Source organism: Vespa velutina, unplaced genomic scaffold, assembly GCF_912470025.1.
Source record: "Vespa velutina unplaced genomic scaffold, iVesVel2.1, whole genome shotgun sequence".
Classification (NCBI taxonomy): Eukaryota; Metazoa; Arthropoda; class Insecta; order Hymenoptera; family Vespidae; genus Vespa; species Vespa velutina.
The window spans coordinates 426607-447875 of NW_025920071.1; the positions used below are offsets into that span (position 1 = coordinate 426607).

General features: G+C 33.0%; 2 long non-coding RNA genes and 1 pseudogene across 3 annotated transcripts in view; all 3 read right to left on the minus strand.

The window, feature by feature from the left end:
- The window catches only part of LOC124957518, a 37501-nt gene extending 21912 nt beyond the window's left edge, over nt 1-15589 (minus strand). Inside the window, exons 1-4 of one of the 2 annotated variants that reach the window (XR_007103639.1) lie at nt 15317-15589; nt 15147-15242; nt 14980-15053; nt 11726-11803 (exon numbers count right to left, since the gene is read on the minus strand). This is a non-coding gene — a long non-coding RNA (uncharacterized LOC124957518). Of the gene's footprint in view, nt 1-11725; nt 11804-14979; nt 15054-15146 lie in introns of both variants that reach the window. The other variant, XR_007103638.1, reaches the window with a different exon arrangement.
- Nucleotides 5106-6449, minus strand: LOC124957512 (annotated as a pseudogene).
- Nucleotides 15590-16941: 1352 nt separating the features above from the next.
- LOC124957522 lies at nt 16942-19602 on the minus strand. Its single transcript, XR_007103648.1, has 5 exons — nt 19036-19602; nt 18542-18738; nt 18016-18182; nt 17797-17928; nt 16942-17532 (listed from the first exon to the last, which is right to left on the minus strand). It is a non-coding gene; the product is annotated as an uncharacterized LOC124957522 (long non-coding RNA).
- Between the last annotated feature and the right edge of the window lie 1667 nt (nt 19603-21269).

Sequence of the window (21269 nt, forward strand, 5' to 3'; positions counted from 1 at the left end):
AGGGTCTTACCTGTTATCTTTAAAATGGTGACGATTAGGCACCTACCTAAAATACCAAAAGAAATCGGGGCAGATGTGGACAGGGTCTGGTATAACGCACTTGCGTTCGCGGACAACCTCGTCTTCATGGCTTCAACACCCCAGGCTCTCCAATGCACTCTATGTGTAGTTGACGATTACCTTGCCTAATGTAGCTTGGTTATAAATACAATGAAGTCGTTCACTGTGGCAATTCGTGGAAGTGTACCACACATGAAGAAGGCGAACGTGGATGGAAGAGCCATGTTCACTTTTGCCGGGTGCCAGTTGCCAGCCTTACAAAGAGAGGACGAGTTGAATTATCTGGGCGTACCTTTCACGAGAGAAGGTAGATCAAAGGGGCAGGAAATCGAGCCACTTCAATGCACTCTCAGGAAAACTAACTAAAGCGCCATTGAAGCCACAACATGGCTACAGTTCGTAAAAGCATTCCCCCCCCCCCCTACTTAAAAAAAACACCCAACTGCATTATCTAATTAGAGACGCGCATGAATGGATTAACGAGATTCACTTTATCCTTATCTGCTGGAGTTCCGTTATGGCGGCGATACAGGACTATCGCGTCGCCGTGTGATCCGCATTTTGTGCTACATTTGTTAGTTAACTTTATTTTGTCGGCGAAAAATTTATATCTCGCTTGTTAATAAGCAAGTGGTGAATAAAATCTGATGGAGAAATGTACTCGGTTATACCATTGAGATTATGTACGCTTTTCCGGAAGTGGCGTGTGTTATACTCTTTGGTCGAATGGAAGACTGTTAATTACAGTTGTACGATGGAAGGGCCGCAGTCGGCGCAAGTGGACACTATTTTGGCTAATAGATTCACGCCGCCTTATGATTGGCTGCCGGACATGAGCATGAACTACGTGTACTGGTAGGAGCTACACGCAATTTTTTGCACCGTTGTCGCACATGTATCACTCCTAATCTCAATTCTAGTGTACGCGGGAAACGTACGAAACTTCAGGAACGCCTCTTCATACCTTGTCGCCCGTGATTTAAGAAATTCAAAATATTCAATACTTCGACATATAAACGTGAATGTGATAAGATAGCCAAGAACGTAATCCTCCAATTTAGTGGTGAAATGGGGTCATAATCTTATTAATTAAAATAACTTTTTTTTCAAACTATTTCTAAGTCTTTAAGTCTTTTTGTTAATCAAAGTACTTTCATTAAATTACTTTAATTAAATTTTTTTCTTTTTTTTTTTAATTTTTTTTCTCCTGTTGTGTTACGCTATTATTTGATTGCATTAGCATTCCACTATTATCATAAGTGTACTAAACTATTACGAAATACTACTCCCATTATCGTGTTTTGTTTCTTTCTTTTGTTTCGTTTCTTTTATTTATTTCTCATGACCTACACCTTTGTTTCAATTGCTTCGTCATATTTCCTTTCTTTTATTTCTTTCGCTATATTTCTTTGGTTTAACTTCCTCTCTTTTATTTCTCTCACATTACTTCTTTCGTTTTATCCCTTTGACCTACTTCTTTGCATTATTTCCTTCGTCTATTAATTTCAATAAATTTCTTCTTACGTTTCTTTTGCTGCAATTCCTTCGCTTAATAATTTGGCTTTATTCTTCTCACTATATTTCCTTCGTTTAATCTCCTTGTTTCACTCCCTTCGTCTTATTCCTCTATTCTATTTCTTCCGTTTTATTTCCTTTATATTACCTTCTTTCGTTTCATTTCCTTATCGTATTCCTTCTGTCGGATTTTATATATTTTATTTCCATGTCTTCTTCTACCTTTTCTTCATTTACACCTTGTGTTTTCTCTTTCAGCCGTTTCTCTTTCAGCTTAAAGTTTTGTTCTTGTGGCTTCTTTCCTAAGGTTTAGTAAAAAAGATGCCCCTTAAATTACCTGATGGTAACTCGTGGGAAAAAATATTCCGGAGGTAAACTAGTTTCTCATTCGAATATCCGGAGGGTTTCCAAGAACGGTCAGCGTGGTGAGGAAAAGCGCACACATATCCATGTTGCATACATCTAGCGCGATCCTAAAGAAGACGATTAGATGCACTACCGACGTAGAGGAGCGTAGAAACGTAGCAAAATGTCGATGTGAGTGCGCGCTCGTCGTCTGAGGGGACTCACCGAGTGACCCCCGCTGCATTCCTAGCCCCGCACAATCCGGACTGCATAAGTTGGTAGTCTGTCTTCGGGGGCTATAATTGTATTGGAAATGTGCGATATGAATTTGCCGGTCATCTTCTAAGGCCGTCCAAACAAAATCCGTAAACGATAAACCTGTCGCGATTAGATTAGAGAAACACAGCGCCAGAGCTGCCGCGATAAGTCCTTCCAGTTTGAATAACAAACAGATCGAACAGAATCCAGGTTTCAAATCAACAAGCTCGCGGCCGCGAACCCGTGCATACGCCCGCATGCATCCCTCGCAAAACTCCCTGGAAACGAAACGTACGCCCTCATTCCCTAAAAATAGCCACAACCCCGCGATAACAGCGCACACGGAGCGCAAAAAAGCTCCTTACTTCCGATTAACGAGCAAGACTTCGAGCAAAACTGCGCAGAAACTTCTCGGGAATCACCGTAAATGGTCTTTGAAATAGGCAATGCTCCATCGAGGATTCTCGAAGCGGACATTACACGCGGAACATCTAATACCATCGGCGCGATAGGCGTGCAACTTCAATACGAAGCACCGCGGGACACCTTCGTTGAACCTTGCGCATCTACAAACGGTAACGAAACGATCTCGATTAAGAACCCTCGCCCTTCCGTAAATTCTGCATTTTCAAGATTCTGGTTATTGCAGTTAAATATGAGAGTTGCTGCCGTCCGCATCTCGATTAAGAACCCTCGCCCTTCCGTAAATTCTGCATTTTCAAGATTCTGGTTATTGCAGTTAAATATGAGAGTTGCTGCCGTCCGCGATGAAAGACTTTGTTCTTAGTGGCGACCAACTCGAACATCGTCTTATTGTTTATCTCGCAGCTTAGCACTCCACACTGAAAAACCCTCCTCATTAAGGGCAATTAGTTCATGAATCCTTCTCAGTTGAGATTGTCGGAGTTCTGGTGATGAGGGTGGGTGCCCGTAAACTTCTCAGGTTAATTCAATCTTGAACAGGATAGAGTCAGAGACGCTCGCTTGGATCTCTCTATTTTTTTTTCCTCAAAACAATAAAATATGCTACATACGACCCCATATACACTTCCAACCACATCCTATCCTACGGAACAAGTGTCAGTGATCTTGGCACAATGAGTTGACCTCCCAGTGATTCCCTGTAACTACGGCTGGCATCACCATAGTAATTCGATGCTGCGAAGATCTTAGTCGTGGTTAAACCGCTCACCCTGCCTTGCCGGCAGGAGTATTGTGTTTTTTCAAATCCGCCGATATTTAGAAAATCAATGCCTTTGAAAAGATATCTGCAAACTACTCGGTATTTGCATTTCGCAATCAATAATCTGGTTGCCAATAAAGATAAATTGAGTAAGATTAAACCTGTCATCAATTTTTTTAACCAAAAATTTAAAGAAATATATATATGAAGATCGCTATTCATGAATCGCTCATGAAATTCAAGAGGCGCCTATCTTATAGGCAATTCAACTCATCAAAAAAATCAAGGTTTGGCGTTAAATTTTATAAATTGTTAGAGTCCGATTCAGGCTATTGCTATGAATTTCAAATAAATACAGGCCATGATAAAATAAACCGTGAAGATAGCGCTTCGGAAAGTGTTGTCAAAGAGCTTTCTAAGGCAGTGTTGCACAGAGGTCACACTTTGTACATAAATAACTGGTATTCTTCTCCAAAATTGTTTATGACAATATCGTTTATTTATAAGACAAATGTAATTGGCACAGTACGTGGAAATAGAAAGCATATGCCAAAAGATTTGTGTAATGTAAAATTAAAAAGGGGAGAATACGCAATAAGAAGCTGCAAGCGAATACTTGGTATAAAATGGAAAGATAAGCGAGATGTTTATATTATGACGACAAAACATGAAACAATCGAAATGACAACACAAGGGTCCAATCGTACTCCAAAACCAAATTTTATTACAGAGTACAAGGAAATAAATGGAATTGATGTCCAAGACCAAATATTAACACTTTGACGGCCGAAGTCACGTATACGTAAGTTCACGAGCCAGCGGTTATTGGTCGAATTCACATACACGTGACTTCGCGCAATCGTCAGTTACCGGCTGGGTTCATGTATACAAATATTTGCAAAGCATCAGTTGCTTATTGTTCATCCATTGTTTGTCTCTTGTTTATCAATTGTTTGTTTTCTGAGTATCGGTTAGGACCACGGAGTATCGATTACTATATCTACTATAATATATCTATCTATTTATGTCCATCTGTCTACCTACCTATTTATAATCATAATAAATCCAATCCTCAAAAATGAGTAAAAGTACCGACGAGATATACACAAATGTTAGTGCGCCAGAATCAAATGACAACGATGATTCAGACAGTGGAAGGGAAATTCTTGTTAGAAAACTAAAAAATTTGATGAAGCCAGTAATAGATTCCGATGAGGAGGATAGTAGTACTTCCGACGAAGAGAAAGTGGAATGGACCCGAATAAACGGCACCGGTAATATGCAAAACTGTAAGGAACAAGCGGGAGTGCAAATATCGTTTGATGAATGGAGCATACAATCAGCTGTAAACCTTTTCTTTGGTGAAGATTTAAGACATTCAACTAAACTGTCTAATCGGGCGGCGCGGGCCACCGGTGACCTGCACTAAACTGTTCCATCGGGCAACGCGGGCCATCGGTGACTCGCACTAGATTGTCTCATCGGATGGCGCGGGCCACCGGTGGTACACATTCAATTGTGTTCTGAATTATTAGATTATTAGACACTGAAAATTAAAATAATGAATATTTAACGTCTATTCATTAAAAACATTTATTTTAAATAATAATTATAATTAATAATGTATCAGAAACATAAGTTTTGTTCAATAAAATAAACATAATAATGCAGTATTATAAAAAAAAATACAAATACGATAGAAATAACATAAAATCTGATACTGTTTTATTTATAACTTCATTATTTATTGTTTTTTGTGTAATTTGTTAAAACATTTCAAGCAAAGTGCTGGCTGACCCTTGCAATGCCCATAATACGTCTTAACTTTTGTAGTATTGTTAGTGGCATAAGCTCTGCCCTTTTTATTGGACATATTTTTATAGCATTCCTTGCAGCGTTTACGGGACTCTCTTGCAGATCCTTCATTTTATTGAAGAACATGTTTATGTGACGGTATATAATGGCATATTTGTTCATTGGGCAAAAGGTAATCGATAATAACTTCCCTAAATCGTAACATAGTCATATTTTTAGTGCCCCATTTTTTATGAATATACCAGGCATTCACGAGAGAAGTTCCGCATATTAATTATATTATTATTTTTCGGTACCATTTAATGGTTTTTCGTAAACAACTGTAGTACGCAGATAGTTGATCTGATAAATCAACACCATTTTTTGCAATATTATAATCAAACACAGCATCGGGCTTTACTGGACCATTTGTTCCTTGCACAAATTTACACAGGTGATCCTTTGAGGTAGTTAATATGCAAACTGGTCTTTTGTCAGTCCATTTCAGAAATTTTACACCGCTACGATTTTCCAAACTCATCATTTCACCACGTTTTTGTTTTTTTTTTTGCCTTCGGTGGTAGAACTTTTTTGTTTATTTTTACAATACCACAAAAAAATGTATTGTTCTCTAAAAGTTCTTTACCCAAAGGGACACTTGTATAATAACTATCAATAAATAGTGTGCGGCCCTCAAATAATAAGCCACTTAATAATCTCATTACTACATCATGAGAATGTGATTTTTCAATGATCGTTCCATTTTTCCCTGCATAAATTTCGATATTAGCGAAACAGCCTTCTAAAAATCATTTATATTTTCAATTAGTTACTGATAATTTTTAACAAAAATTATTTTATGAAATAGGCTCTAATTCTATAAAAGAAGCAAAATGACACATAGATGTGATATGAAAATGAAAGTCAAAGTGAATTGTTGTTTGATCATTTATCGGATGCACCCAACAACACTTGCGACGAAAATGAATTCAGTGATAGCAGCAACATTCTTGAATTATGTGATGCAATTAGACATAGAAGAAGAATGTGTAAAAAATATCTTTTAAGCGAAAATGAAGATTCAGAGATGGAGGCTAATGAGTCTATAATTGAAGAATGGACCGATGAGGATACTTCTCCAAATTTGGAACCTTTTAAAGGAATTTGTGGTACGTCGACATCATTACAGAGAAACTGCAGTGTGAAGAAAGCTGTTGATTGTATATTTGGCAAAGAATTTTTCCAAATTATTTCTGAAGAAACAAATCGTTATCATTTACAAAATGTACATAAATAGAAGGGTAATTCTAAACAAGGCAAATGAAGAAATGTTACATGTCCAGAAATAAAAAATTTTTTCGGACTATTTATTTTTATGGAACAAATACTAAATGAAAACATAAAAAAATATTGGTCCGTGGATCCATATTTGGCTACAACTATCTTTTCAAAATTAATGAGTGGAAACAAGTTTGAATAGATTATAAAATATTTACATTGTAACAATAACATGAAATAAATGTAATTTGTGATGGACTATAAAATAGAACCTGTTTACAATTATCTGATAAAAAAATTTTAAACCGTTTATACTCCTCATCAGAACCTGTCGCTAAACGAAGCCATGATCCCTTAGCGTGGAAAATTAAAATTTAAGATATACAATCCACAAAAGCTCACTAAATATGGAATACTTGTACGAGTATTATCGGAGAGTCAAACTGGATTTATATGTGATATAGAAATTTGTTGTGGACAAGGAGAAAATCCGCAGGAATATTCTAATGATTCTTACACCGTTATTAATAATAATGATAAACACCGTATTTAATTTTAGTAATTAAATTTTAGTTTAGTCATCGAATAATATTTGTCACGCAATATATTGTTATAGCCTGGTGATTGATTACAATTGTTCAGGTTCTACATACCAGAAGTATTGTCTGCTATTGTTCTTGTTACTGAAGCCGGTGCTATGAAAGAAGCTGTCGCAATGTTTGGTGGCGTCATTTGTCCGTTGTTATTTTGATTTTTTTGTTCAGAATGAGTTTCTTTGTCATCTGTATCTTCTGTATTTAACTAGCCGTTGCTGGTAATTCCTGGAGATTGGATTCAGTTTCGCGCTGAATCCTGTTGTATCACGTTTGAATTCAGCTCGATCGCGACTTGATCAAGTTCCTTAAGGACTGTCAGGTATTTTAGTCTGTATGTATACTGTTGGCTCTTAACATGGTGTTCGATGTTTGTGATTCTTTTTCATATGTTCTGAACATGAGGTTTGTATTTTACGATACGGCAGAATGGCTGACGCCGATACATTTTTCCTTTTGTAGGTACTCTTGATACATAAAGATCACGTCGGGGTCATCAATTCAGTTGACATCCCACTATGTAGAAAGAACTTCGCACATTCAATAACAATAGTGATAACAATAGTGATCAAGTAATAAAAATAAGTACATAAATTTAATTCAAATGACTCTGGAATGAAAACACGAATTAATCGATTTTCTACTCCATTAGCCTACTGCGAGCTATTCTTTTCCGAAGAATTGACATTCTTAATTGTTGAAGAATCAAATCAGATGAAAAGAAAAATCGGGCACAAAATAAAAATTCTGTGTTCATTTAGAAAATCTTATGAACAAGCAGCAACTCTGAGTGAGATTTATTGTTTCTTAGCAATTAGGTTATTAATGTCACGAGTTAAAAAATTGCATTACTCCAAATGTTGGACAAAAGATAAATTCTTGCGAAATGACATTTTCGGACGCATAATAAATAGATATAGATAAATATTCCTCATGCGAATGCTTTATTTCAGTGAGATTAGTAATAGGCTAGTAAAAATAAGAGAAATCTATAATAATCCTTGGCTCTCATTTCAAAATAATTGGAATCCATTTTGTAACATATGCATCGATTAAAGTTTATTATAATACAAAGGCAGATTATCGTTCAAACAGTATATTCCATCCAAACGGTATAGATTTGGCATCAAATCTTTTATATTCTGCAACTGTAAAAATGGATACGTTTCAAATTTTATTATACATGCAGGGATTCGGAGATAACAAAAATAACTGAAAATTCTCACGGAAAATCAGGTGAAATAGTATTTTCATTATTAGAATCATATATAGGAAAAAAGCACACCTGATTATTAATAATTGGTATATTAGTCTGACTGTGTTCGCTTGTCTCCACAATAATACAACAAACGTACTTTAAAACAACATCGAAGAAATAAAAGGCCTATCATGAATCAATAATTAAAGGCACGTGAAATATTTTTTTCGGTCTTTGCCTAATATGTTATCGCTCAAATGGCAAGAAAATAATGTATGCTGACCACTATTCACTTCGCAGATTTTATAATCACAAAAAGATTAAATTACCGAATGATGCATGTTATCCGAAAAACAATCTTGCATTGTGGACTATATTGCAGACATGGGTACGGTAGATAATAGAATAGTTGAATACATCAAGAGAAGTACTAAATGGTTCAAAAAATATTTCTTCCTTTTACATGGTGTGTCTGTTTAGAATGCATTTTGGTCGTACAAGATGAAAAAGTGACAATGCGTGCATTTTACCTTCAATTACTAAAAGATATAGTCAAAAAACATAAGACGTTAAACAATAATTATCATAATAAATCTACTATCTATCAGTCATTATGATTAACAGATAAATATTACCCGTCATTCTGTAAAATTATAAATAGCAAACAAACGTTGCGAAACTGTGTAAGGTGCTCAAAAAATGATATAAGGAGAAGATCACGGTACGAATGTAAAGATTGTGGTATGTGACTCTGCGTCGTTCCTTGTTTTATCATATATAATTATACTATTAATTAATAAAGTATTTTTCAAACTTTTTACATAAAAATGTATAAATAAATTATAATTTATTCCTTTATAACTCTACTTCGATTTAATGTCATAATAAAAAGTGTCATGCACAGTTTACGCTCGGTTCGCGTGGAAACATGCTGTACTGAGATACAATCCCGCGGAAAGTCCAGTCGTAACAAAAGTTTAAGAAATTACAGAAGGAAGAAAAGAGGAGGATTAATATCAGAAAAAAATATTGATATCATCAAACTTACAAACTGAAAATTTCCACAATCCATGTTTGGAATCTGTACAAGTAAGCGCAAATAATTCTAATTTTTCTTCACCTCCTTAGCAAATAGAACACGGATCAAATATATTGCGTTGTTCGGAAAGTAATTTCGTTTTTTTCCCAACAGAAGCATTATTTATATTTTTAAGCAGCTAACTCCATGCTAAACTATATTATTATTATATATTTTGACACCTAACATTTAAAGGAGTATTTGTAAACAATTCTGTTTGATTCTGTGCAATTGTTTTTTCTTGATGTCCTATCAAAAATGAAAAATCAAAAGCAGCATTTTTGGCATATTTTGCTTTTTTATTACCAAGAAGGTAAAAATGCAGTTCAAGCGAGGGAAAAGTTATGTGACATATTTGGAGAAGATGTCTTAACGGAACGCCAGTGCTCAAACTGATTTGAAAAATTTCGTTCCGGCAATTTTGATATTGAAGGTACATCACGTTCTGGAAGGCCAATTGAACCTGATAAAGACTAAAAATAAAGGTACTGCAAACTGCCCAATAATAACACACGACATCGCTACGAGACTAAATCTGTCGAATTCGACCATTTATAAACACGTGAAACGACTTGATTTTGTTATAAAGATCGAAAGTTCCATATATTCTTATAGAAAGAGATTGCTCCGTCGTATTATGATCTGCTTCTAAAGCGTCAAAAAAATGATCCATTTTTAAAGCTAAATCATAACTGGAGACGAGAAATCATGGAGCAGAAGAGATGAGCTTGCTCAAAGTACATCAAAGACCGATATTCATCAATAAAAGAGATGCTTTCTATTTGGAGGAATTATAAAGGAATAGTTTTTTTTTAACTTCTTAAAATCCATATTTACATAACACTAATTTGAACATTCTCACCATCGATATGTCAATCTACTGGCTGCTAACTTATAATAAAACTCCTTATCTACTAGATTTTAACATCTTAAAAGATTTAAACCCATTAAATTTTAAAATTGAATCATGCTTACAACTCAGCTCTGATCAATAAATTATATTAATTACATACTGGAACAGATCAATCGTTTATAAAAAGTCATGAATCCTGTGCAACGAAAAGACAAATTAAATGCTATTAAAAGAAAACGTATGATTAGAACTGAACTGTAACATTCTGCTAAGGACTCCTCTTCAAATTGAAGAAACAGTTAACAACATAAAGATGTTATACAAAAGACCGCGTGAATAACAACCACACAAAATGATTCATCCAAAAGAAACCTGAAATATCCTGACAATATTTTCATTCAAACAAAGATGACAAAAGAAAACTAGGTGGTAGAAAAATAAGTCAAGAATAAACAAAAGACAATTAAACAAATTAATCAAAGAAATAAACCAAAACATACAAAATATCCAGAATAACAATATAACAATAACAAAAGATACTCTTTAAAGATCCCTGAAATCACTTTCACCAGTAACACAAGCCATAAGACAGAAAATTCTTTTTGGAAAAAAGTCAAAAGATATAAAAGATCAATAATACCAATACCGGTCATACGAAAACTCGACGGCTCATGGGAAAAAATATAGAAGACTAAATAAAAACATTTACTGATCACATAGAAACAACACTTCACAAGGCATAAATTTATCCCAATAGTCAATAATATTTATAGAAATACATCCTGCGAAGGCGCGAAAAAATATACCCTGAGGACTAGGTAAAAAATTAAACAATATGAAATATATTAGATCTATGATCTTATAAATAGAGACGTTGTCTCAATGAACACATCGTCCATATGCTACTTTCCATATATAAACAATTTACCTAATATCTATCACTGAAAAATTGTAAAAAATATGGAACAAAAAAAAATTTTATACGTTGCTTCGAATTACAAAGGGACTGCCTGACGAATCGCCAAAGAAGTGTAAACAAATGTAAGAAATATGTGTCATATTCTGCAAAGAAGCAAGCTCATTAAATACAAACAATTAAAGTAATAATCTCCCTTAATTGGGAAGCATAAACCCGCCATTGAAGTTTGTACATGACCACGTTCACTGAATAAAAAAGTGGAGAAATGTAATTTTTTAAATTGACAAAATAAGAATTTAAGCTTAGCTAATAAAAACAGGCATGCATAATATAAGAAAACAATGAAAAAACATAATTGTAAATCATAAAACAGAATTATTAATGGTCATGCTCGCCAATAACTTATTGGAAAAATTATGATCAGTAACTTATGTAGATTCGAAATTTAAATATTATAAAATTTGTAAGGTAAATTAAAGCAAAGCAGAGTAATTCAGTATTACCAAGCATCGAATGTCCAGAAAATGAACGAGAGTAAGTTTGTATATCACGAGAGATAACAGACAAAAAACATTTGTAGTTTTCCAAATACTTTGGCCTAAACCCAACTACAATAGCGGATACTATAGCGACTTGAATTTGTTCACTTACTACTTAAAAAGTTCTATGGTGGTTCCAAAATACTCATTTGCGATGTAGATCGAAATTGACTTGAGAAGCAATGATTATCTGAAAAAAGATTACAAACAAAATTTATATTTGTTATACAAAGTAGGTATTTCTTCTTTAAATGGGGGTGACCTAAATAGACAGGTTACGAGCAGATATCGTATACTTTCATATATACACTTACAATAAATTAATCTAATACTAACTAGCAGCTTGAGCAAAAACTGATTTTACAACAAACAATTACTCGTTTTAATATCTTAAAGCCGATATATCGACTTTCCAAGTTCTTTAATAATTTAAGCATATGTAATGACATTCTATTTTGATTACAGAAATAATTTTCACGTAAAACTACAAACATTTTACAATAAAATAAAAAATACGTGAAAATATCTTCATTTTTGAAAGAAATATGTTAATTTTAACAGATAATAGATACAATTAAAATCCTATAGTTTTCTAAATATTTTTGGACGGTATACGAAAAATTTATAAGATATTACAAGGATTAAACAATAACGTGATATCTCCGACTGGGGTGTATTAATCCGTATCTTTACAATTTTCTTCTTTTGATATATCAATATATTCGTAAAAAGAATAGATTTATTATCAGTGTTATTTTGCAGTCCAGAGAAAAGTTAATTATCTCCACCAGTATTAAATTTACTATAATAAAAAGAATTGCAAAATTACATTGGCTATAAAATTTCAATATTCACTTACTAATATTATTCTACAAAAGAAGTGTATTAGTGTCTTGATCATCTTAGGTGATGCACTAACTCTTTTACGCAATAAGTATTCATTAAATAAAAGGCGAACAATAAATTGAATTCGCTAATAACTATTGTTTGTTTTATATGTAAATACAGATAACCGTAATAACAGTATAACACAAATATTCCATTCCATAAAAATGACACGTTATATAAATTCAGTTACGCGAGGCTCAGATCTAATAAAACAGACGAAGTTAATTAACAAAATTTTTTTTACATTGCTTTAAATTTTTTTTATATCATATAAAAAGCCACTGGAGTGACTAATAGGAATAATATTTATGTCATCTATGTAATCCATATAAGTTAACATAAAAAAGAAATTTTAATTCCATGCACATAACGCATAATTGTTTTCAACAAAATAAAATGAAATAAGTGAAAAGATAAAAATCTAACAATTTCAATACCGTGTTATATCGCTATAAGGGGGTTACCTGTAATGTTTATGTGACTATAAAAAAGAAATTAAATAAAACTTTATAAGAACAAACATTGACTCTAAGATTGTTTTGCATCTATTAAATACACATGATGTACAAAATTAATTGAAATTATAAACCGTAAACAAATTTAAATAAACGTAAAAACACAGTCTGCTTCACGATTCTTCTTTTAATTTAATGAAACAAGAATAGACTCATCCATGGCTGCACGAACAACTGCACAATAAGAACTGATATAAAACGAAAGCAATATTACTAGTATCATTATTATAATAAAGAAAACTCCTTGAAAGTATATGTATACTAAGTAAATAAAGGAGGTAACTTGAATTTTTATTAATAAAAACTAAATGAAATAAACAAAAACAGCACGAAATAAAAAGGAATTAATAATTGCGGTTTATTTAATAATGATAATTATCCTAAAATAAAATAAAATAAAATTTTTGATGAATAATCATCACGAAAATAATATTATTTTGTATGTACCTGTTTTGTATTATATTTGTATTGTACCTTGATCACATTACTGAATAGTGAAAGAGAAGTCACCTTCCCTAATTGTCTATCATGCGAAAACAAAACAACTTTCCTAAAAAGTACCAAGCAAAATAGAACAATAGAAAGTTTGTCCTTAATGTATGTTCTTTTATTAGAATTTACTTGAAAATTTTAAAACCACACATTTAACTTAACTTCGGCTACATACGAAGAGCAGTGAAAAATAAACCTACGTTTCCACTGTACCGTGTATAGAGCTTCGTCGATTCGTAGAATATCATGTATTATAAAATGAAAGTGTTTTACTAATATAAATCAAATATATATATATATATATATATATGTAAGATATTTTTTGAAACCCTACCTGGAAGATACGAACTGACTAATTCGAATCAGTCAATCTTGATTAATACGAATTTCATTAACAAAAATACTATAACTAAAATGTAACAACTTGGAAACCATAATTCTTTTCTCATAATCTACCCTACTCAAGACATTACCGGTTAAAAGATAAATCACGCTCTCCTTGACTACTAAACGGTTTACCTCACATCCATACATACACACGACTAATTAGTTCCAGAATCTTCCATCGATTCGTTCAATTGTCGATCGGAACATCTCTCACACACACACATGACTAACTAGTTCTAGAACGTTCCCATTTCATAATTATATATATAAATATATATATATACACAGACGAATGTGTATAATCAAGAATTAGAGGGAATAATTGAAACAACTGATCTCGCAAAATAATTTGAAAAATGTATATATATACGTATATGTATAATAATGCTGCTAACGGTCTGTTCGACAACACAAAATCTTACGGAATGTCCTCCTTTTGTCCTTCAAGTCTTTTTTCAATCGTAGCTTAGGCATTCAGGTGACTGAATGCCTGAATGTCTATATCACGCGCTTGGCAATAACAATGGCAATAACAATATAACTGATATATGTATACCCGTATATATACGATTTAGAGGAAAGTCGAATATAATACATAATACATAATACATAATACAATCAATTATGATTAAATGGCCTAAAAATGATTACACTAATCACTATTAAAACCCTAACAAAGAATACACATTACGAAAATAAGATCTGAAAATTCTAAAACAAGTACAACGCAATAAGCTCCACGATAGACATATTAATAAGGAGTACGTACCAATTGCTATAATCGATTGTCAAGGTTAATGATTATTACGTAAATGACTAAAGCAAAAAGTACCAGTATATACTACAATAGTATATATGCACCCTAGTAATATACGAGTATTTTCATGCAATATGTTGTAAATCTATTATACAAAACGATATAAATAATAATATATTAGTATTAATAACTTTATTTTTTATATGTTCTTAACAGTGCAGGATTTTTGAATGAAAAATATTTATAATGAAAGATTTTTTGAAAGATTTTTATAATTAAAGATTTTTTGAATTATGAAGGAAATGTTTAAAAAAGAAATTTACTTACTAGTTTTTGCTGATCCTTTGCACGATGAGCATTCTGCCTCAGAACGATAACGAATGATTCTTCTTTTATTGAACCTGAAAAAAGGAAACAAAATTATTAGTATCATTGTTATATAATAAAAAATTATTAAAATTATTAAAGAAAAGTCTAAAAAGAAATTTATTTACCAGTTTTTGTTGATCTTTTGCACGATGACCTTTCAGTCCCAGGATCATGAAGAATATGTACCAACACTGACTCTACATCGCGAATTTATATTGCATCTAATTTTATTTAATCAGATTATTTTAAAAATAAATCAAACGGGTTACGAAAAAACATATATATATATACTTACATAATATATATAAGTATATACGAATATTGAATTTAATACAACATCGATCGATCACAATTATAAACACAAAATTATTAATCAGATAGTGTAAAAGCGAGAAAAGTTTCAATATTATGAAAATAAAGCTAGAAAATAGAAGACAAAAAAGTGCGCAAAGAATCGCGCATTCCGTTATCGACCGATATATCGGAAGAGGATGTATGTTAGAAAAAAATCTACTAATTATCCGTAATTATGCAAAACGACAAAACAACGTGTAAACTCGTTATAACTTCCAAGACGGCGAAGGAACCTCTAATAAGGAACAGAAATGACCCCTATTATAATTCGATTACATCACATTACTGCGGATACAACGCGAGTCAATGAAAATATTATTATTATATTTATTTAGTTAAAAACAATAAAAATATATAATAAAAATATGTGAAAGTATCAAATGTAATTAATTCGAATTTTAAATATAAACAAAAATTTTCTTTCCTAATTAAATTTTAATATAAATATAGAAATATAAAATAGACTCACACATGAGTAAATGCGTATGCAGAACATCCGTATGCTTTCTATATTACGCGCGAAATAATGAATAATCATCTCATATCCCGCCCTTCCATTGTTATTTGTTATTTACATATTCTTTTGTGACCTACAAATCGAGCCGTTAAGATTTGGAAGAGAAACGGGCAGTATGAAATATAACGTAGAAGAGAAAAGTAACACGAGAGCTATAAGAAAATTTATAATATATATATTAAATAAAATTTCACAATGTGAATAATAAATGTAAATTGTCGTTTCTTTGTTCACAGGTAAGACTAATTAGCAATGAAGCATTAATTAACAAATAAAGATTTATCACTTTGTTTACAGAGAAACTTATTTTGATTTATCATCTCACCTTATCTATTCGAGATATATATATATAAAAGAGAAAATGTGTGGGCGAATTTATAATATTCATTCGTACTTTATCTTTCTTTCACAATTTCTTTTTTGAACGATCAAAAGAGCGCTTTATAAAATTTTGAATATCGCTAATATAAATAAATATAAGTCCTTCATCCAGCGTAATTGATATAACTGATTCTAAAGATTACAATTCTAAAAATTTTTTGATTGTAGACTATAAAACTATCAGAAATTTTCTGATCTTTGGAAATTGTATAATATATGAGCTTTATGGAAAGTTTGGCGTATTTAAAATTCGTATTAAAGTATATTATCTACTTGTTAATTGCAATCTAAAAGTGAACTTTGAGTAACTTTCTTTTTTTCGATTGTTATTTTAATAACCATTACTCTTAAAAATCAATCAGCTAACAAATGATTTTACCAGAATGTGTTTGTGTTATTACTATGCTGATGCAGATTAATATGCTTTTTCATGATACCATTCTGCGTTCCATCATTATTTCGTCAGAGTGGTAATCGAATATTACATTACATATATGTAATAGTTTTATCCTTTCGATTATCTGGAATGTGTGATTTAGTGCTTATTTTATTCAGTGTTTCTATTTGTTGCAATTCCGAGCTCGACTTTTGATATAAAACGTTACTTCTTACTTCTTCATTGATGTGTAAATGTTATAATACTCTGTTGCAGTCTGTAAGCTGTCGTATTATTTGTTGCTGCTAAATTTGACTTTCACAAGAAGCTCGCTTATGTGTAATATCCTTGTTACTTGCTCGTATTGTTGAATGCTCTTTCCTTCGATGGTCTAAATCCAGATTATTTGGTCTGAATGTTTTATTCCATTTCCATATTTTTTTGTTCAAGCGGTTCCTTTTCAACGTCTTGTGAAATTCACAATATTCTTCTACCTCATTTTCAAAGTATACTTATGCATCAAATGATTACATTATACTCATGTAATTTTTGCGTATTAATTTTTACTTGTGCTATTCATGTTCGATAATATGATCTTCTAAATATTGAAACTTTTTTATTTTTTCTGCAATGCAAGGTAAGAAGCTACCTCTGATGAAAAATCTCTTATGAATGATCCTTTAACTCATTGTTTTTTCTCCATGATTATGCTGTTAAGATCCGAATATTCCTCTAAAATGTTATATTTCCAGGTAGTTTACTTAATCTATTTTATTTTTTGACATCTACCTCTTATTTGTGACGAGCTTATACAATTATCGATCCTTTGTCGTTTTGAATTTTTTCTTTTAATTCGCTTTCTATATAATTCACGTCCTTGACTCTGAAATTCACATATGATTATAAACAATTTATATAAAATTTTGTAAGTAAGAATAATAAAATATAAGAGAGAGAATCCTTGAACTATTTGAGTTGGTATTACAAATGCCGTAAGATTGTCGGATGTTAATTGCCCAATGGACATGAAATGACCAACAAAATACAATGTACAAAGCAAAATATCATTTCAAAATAAATTTGTACCTGATATAAAAAACCTATACCAAGTGCTAAATTGTCATAAATCTGATGCATATTCACCTACTTTAATAAGTACTTCTGTTTCTCGAAGAGTGTACCACAATGCGCAATGATAGATTTGAATACATTTTGATTTCATTGCCACTCTTTTTATAATATAAAAAAGTGCGTGAATATAAGCAAAAGTAAAAAATGTCTGCAACATTTAAATTTGGTTATGATTCAAGAGTGCAAAGAAAAAACTATCGTCTATCTCTATTAGAAATATATAGTATATACATACTTGTGCAATATATATGCGTGCCAACACAAATAATGGTCACAGAAGCATTCCCAAAATATTCCTTGTAGAAACATTTCCTTTACTTTATACTATTTTAGTCAATACATTGATGTATTATGGTGTCTTTTTGGGATCCAAATATTTAACATTACTATGATTAGAATACTCTACAAATAAATAATATAATGAATGTAGTGAAACAATATGTAGTGATGGATCTATTCACAGGTGATAGAAACGATGGCATGGGTCTTGTAAAACTTTGTCCTCACGCAATTGACTAAGTTTATGTTACATAATAAATTTAGGTAAATATCTGTCAGTCGATAAATAAATTTTATATTTATATTTGTTTCTATGTTCCAGTAAGAGTATTTTTTGCCACATAATTTGTATAAACAGTTAAAGGAAGAAAATTTTATTAAACTAAAATTAATTTACCTTAATACGAGCAAATTTTGTCTCAAGTAGATTGAAGGCTACATCAACTTACAGTTATAAATACTTATTATTAATGTTTTCATACCTACTGACAAAGAAATCAATAACAGTGGATATAAATATTCCAAAATGTCTGCCCATTGCAATTACGGCTTATCACTATTTTTTATCGCATGTTGGTTTCGTAGTAAATAAACAGAATACAGGTTCGTGCACATGCGTGCTCACAACAGAACGAAAATTTATAGCTTACTTCGTTTCTTCTAAGTTTTACAAATAGTTCTACAAAAAAGGCATCGAAAAATTAGAGGAGCGTTGGAATGAATATATCACTCTTGAAGGAAAGTATGTTGACGAATAAAATTGAATTTTTAAAAAAAAATTGTTTCTCCTAGATAGAGTCTGCTCTAGTTTAACTCCGAACTTATTGAGTGATGATTGTTATGATGATATATTTATACATAGAGTAACATTATATTTTGTTCGTAACTCAATATTCTCTCCTACGATATTTTTGCTAGAATCTTTCAGCGGTGAATAAAATTATTTTGATATTAAATCTAATCTCTGTTCACTTACTTAATTTGAGAAAGCGAGGCGATTTGGTCGATGGACAGAGACCTGAGAGCAATCAACTCGGGCTCAAAAGAATATGAAAATACGCAATCGATCGATCCTATCAAATAACCAATATCCCTTCGCATTCGTATTAAATAATATTGTCATATTTTTTGCTAGATCCATCATGGCGTTGATACGGAAGGGACGTATCGCCGTGCGCTCTGTATTTCGTGCGGTTTTTGGTAGTTTATTCCATTCTATCGGCCGAAAATTTATATCTTTCTTGTAAATTAGTAAGCGATGAACGAATGATGATAATAATCATGACTAAAGATCGAACATTTATCGAGTTATTTGTGAAAATGTGTTCGGTTTTATTGTCGAGGTTTTGGACGCCATTCCGGATGTTGCCGGTGCTGCCATCTAGGACGTGTTAGTTGCGCGAACTATACTCTATGGCTGGATGTCAACTCGACTGCCCACTGAGGACTCATGTAGCGCTATCTACTCTAGATTACGATGGCAGCGCCGCCGTTAGCACAAGTGGCATCTACTACTACAACTAATAATGCGCCGCCCTTTGTGGTTGGCTTGTGGAGTCGACCATGATCTACGTGGTAGTGATATGAACTATACCTAATTTTTCGCACCACCGGCGCACGGGTGTCGCCCCTATTGACAGCAATAGTAAACGCGGTTAACAAGTTCTACACAATGCACGGTTATACTTAACATTATATTGTCCGCAGTTTATGAAATACTTATCTTCATCGCGTCGGAGGCGCTTCAATCAGCAGGAAATAAAATTACGTGACACTCTACAACTGGTTTTATATATTCAATGCTTCATTTGGAGAAACACGGACGCGATCGTGGTTATATTGATGGAACTGGTTTAATTTAGTTTAATAATAAAATAGTTAATATAATCCAATATTTACTAATTATTGTTATTATTATTATTATTATTTTTCAATCAATTATTATGTTATTATTTAATTATTATTACTATTATTATTTTTTTTGTAAGCCATTGTTCTTCCCCTTTCAACTACTTCTCTTTTTTAAAGTTTTATCTGGTGGCTTCATTTCTTATATTCAATAGAGAAGTTTCCAAAAATTCCATTTCCTTATGGGGAAAAATATTCTATAACGAGAGATTTTCCTACCTTTCGTTCGGAACACCGGGTGTAGGCTTTCCCAGGTGCAGTCAGGGTAAGGATAAGCTCGCAGATAGCCATGTTGCGTACGTATAGCGCGATCTCAAAGGTGACGAGTAAATGCATTTCTGGCGTAGGGCAGCGTACGAATGCAGCAACATGCCGGATGAGTGCGCGCTCGTCGTGTGAGGCAACCAAGCGATCCACCGCTGCGTTCCTTGCCCCGCACAATCCGGATTGCATCAGGTGGTAGCCAGTCTTCGTACGGCTATAGTCGTTTTGGAAAGATGTGATAGCAGTATGCCGAAACCATCTTCTAAAGCCGGGCAAACAAAAACTACGAACACTAGACCGACCGTGATAAGATTAAGGAAACAACGCAGGAGCAGCGGCGATAAATCCTTCCAATTCGGATAAGAAACAGCCTAAACATCACTTAGATTATGAATTGATAAGCTTGCGATCTCGTTTCGAGCATACACCCATATGCACGCCTAGCAAAATTTTTGGGGACGGAAAGCACCCCTGCCTCAATCTTCATAGATAGTCACAACTCTCGCGATATCAATGCACACGAAGCGCACGATAGGATCCCCTTACCTTTGATAATCGAGCGAAATTGCGAAGAATTCCCTCGTGAATCGCCGGAAACGTGCTCCAAAACAAACGACGCTCCAACGGGAGTTCATGAAGCAGATAATACTCTTAAAACTATTGACACGATAAACGTAGAATAATAGCACGAAGCAATGCAGGTTGACTTCGTTGAAAACTGCATAGCTACCAACAGCAACGAAACGATCTCAGTTATGAGCCCTCTCCCACCCGTAATTTCTGCGTTTGCGAGAATCCGGTTGCTGCAACCCAATATGGGATGCTCTAGAATGGTAACGGATGAAGTTCACGAATTAATAAGCCAGAAGCGCTTGGACATACTGCCTTTGCAAGAGCCGTACCTCTAAAAACAAGGGTTAGATTTTGGAATCACAGGTCTGTCAACGGGATGGGATCTGTGTCACGCTATCATGAACGTCGAGCGGGACTTGGACGTTCTAGTAAAGGAGATCGAGAGATTGGGTCTTAAAGTGACAC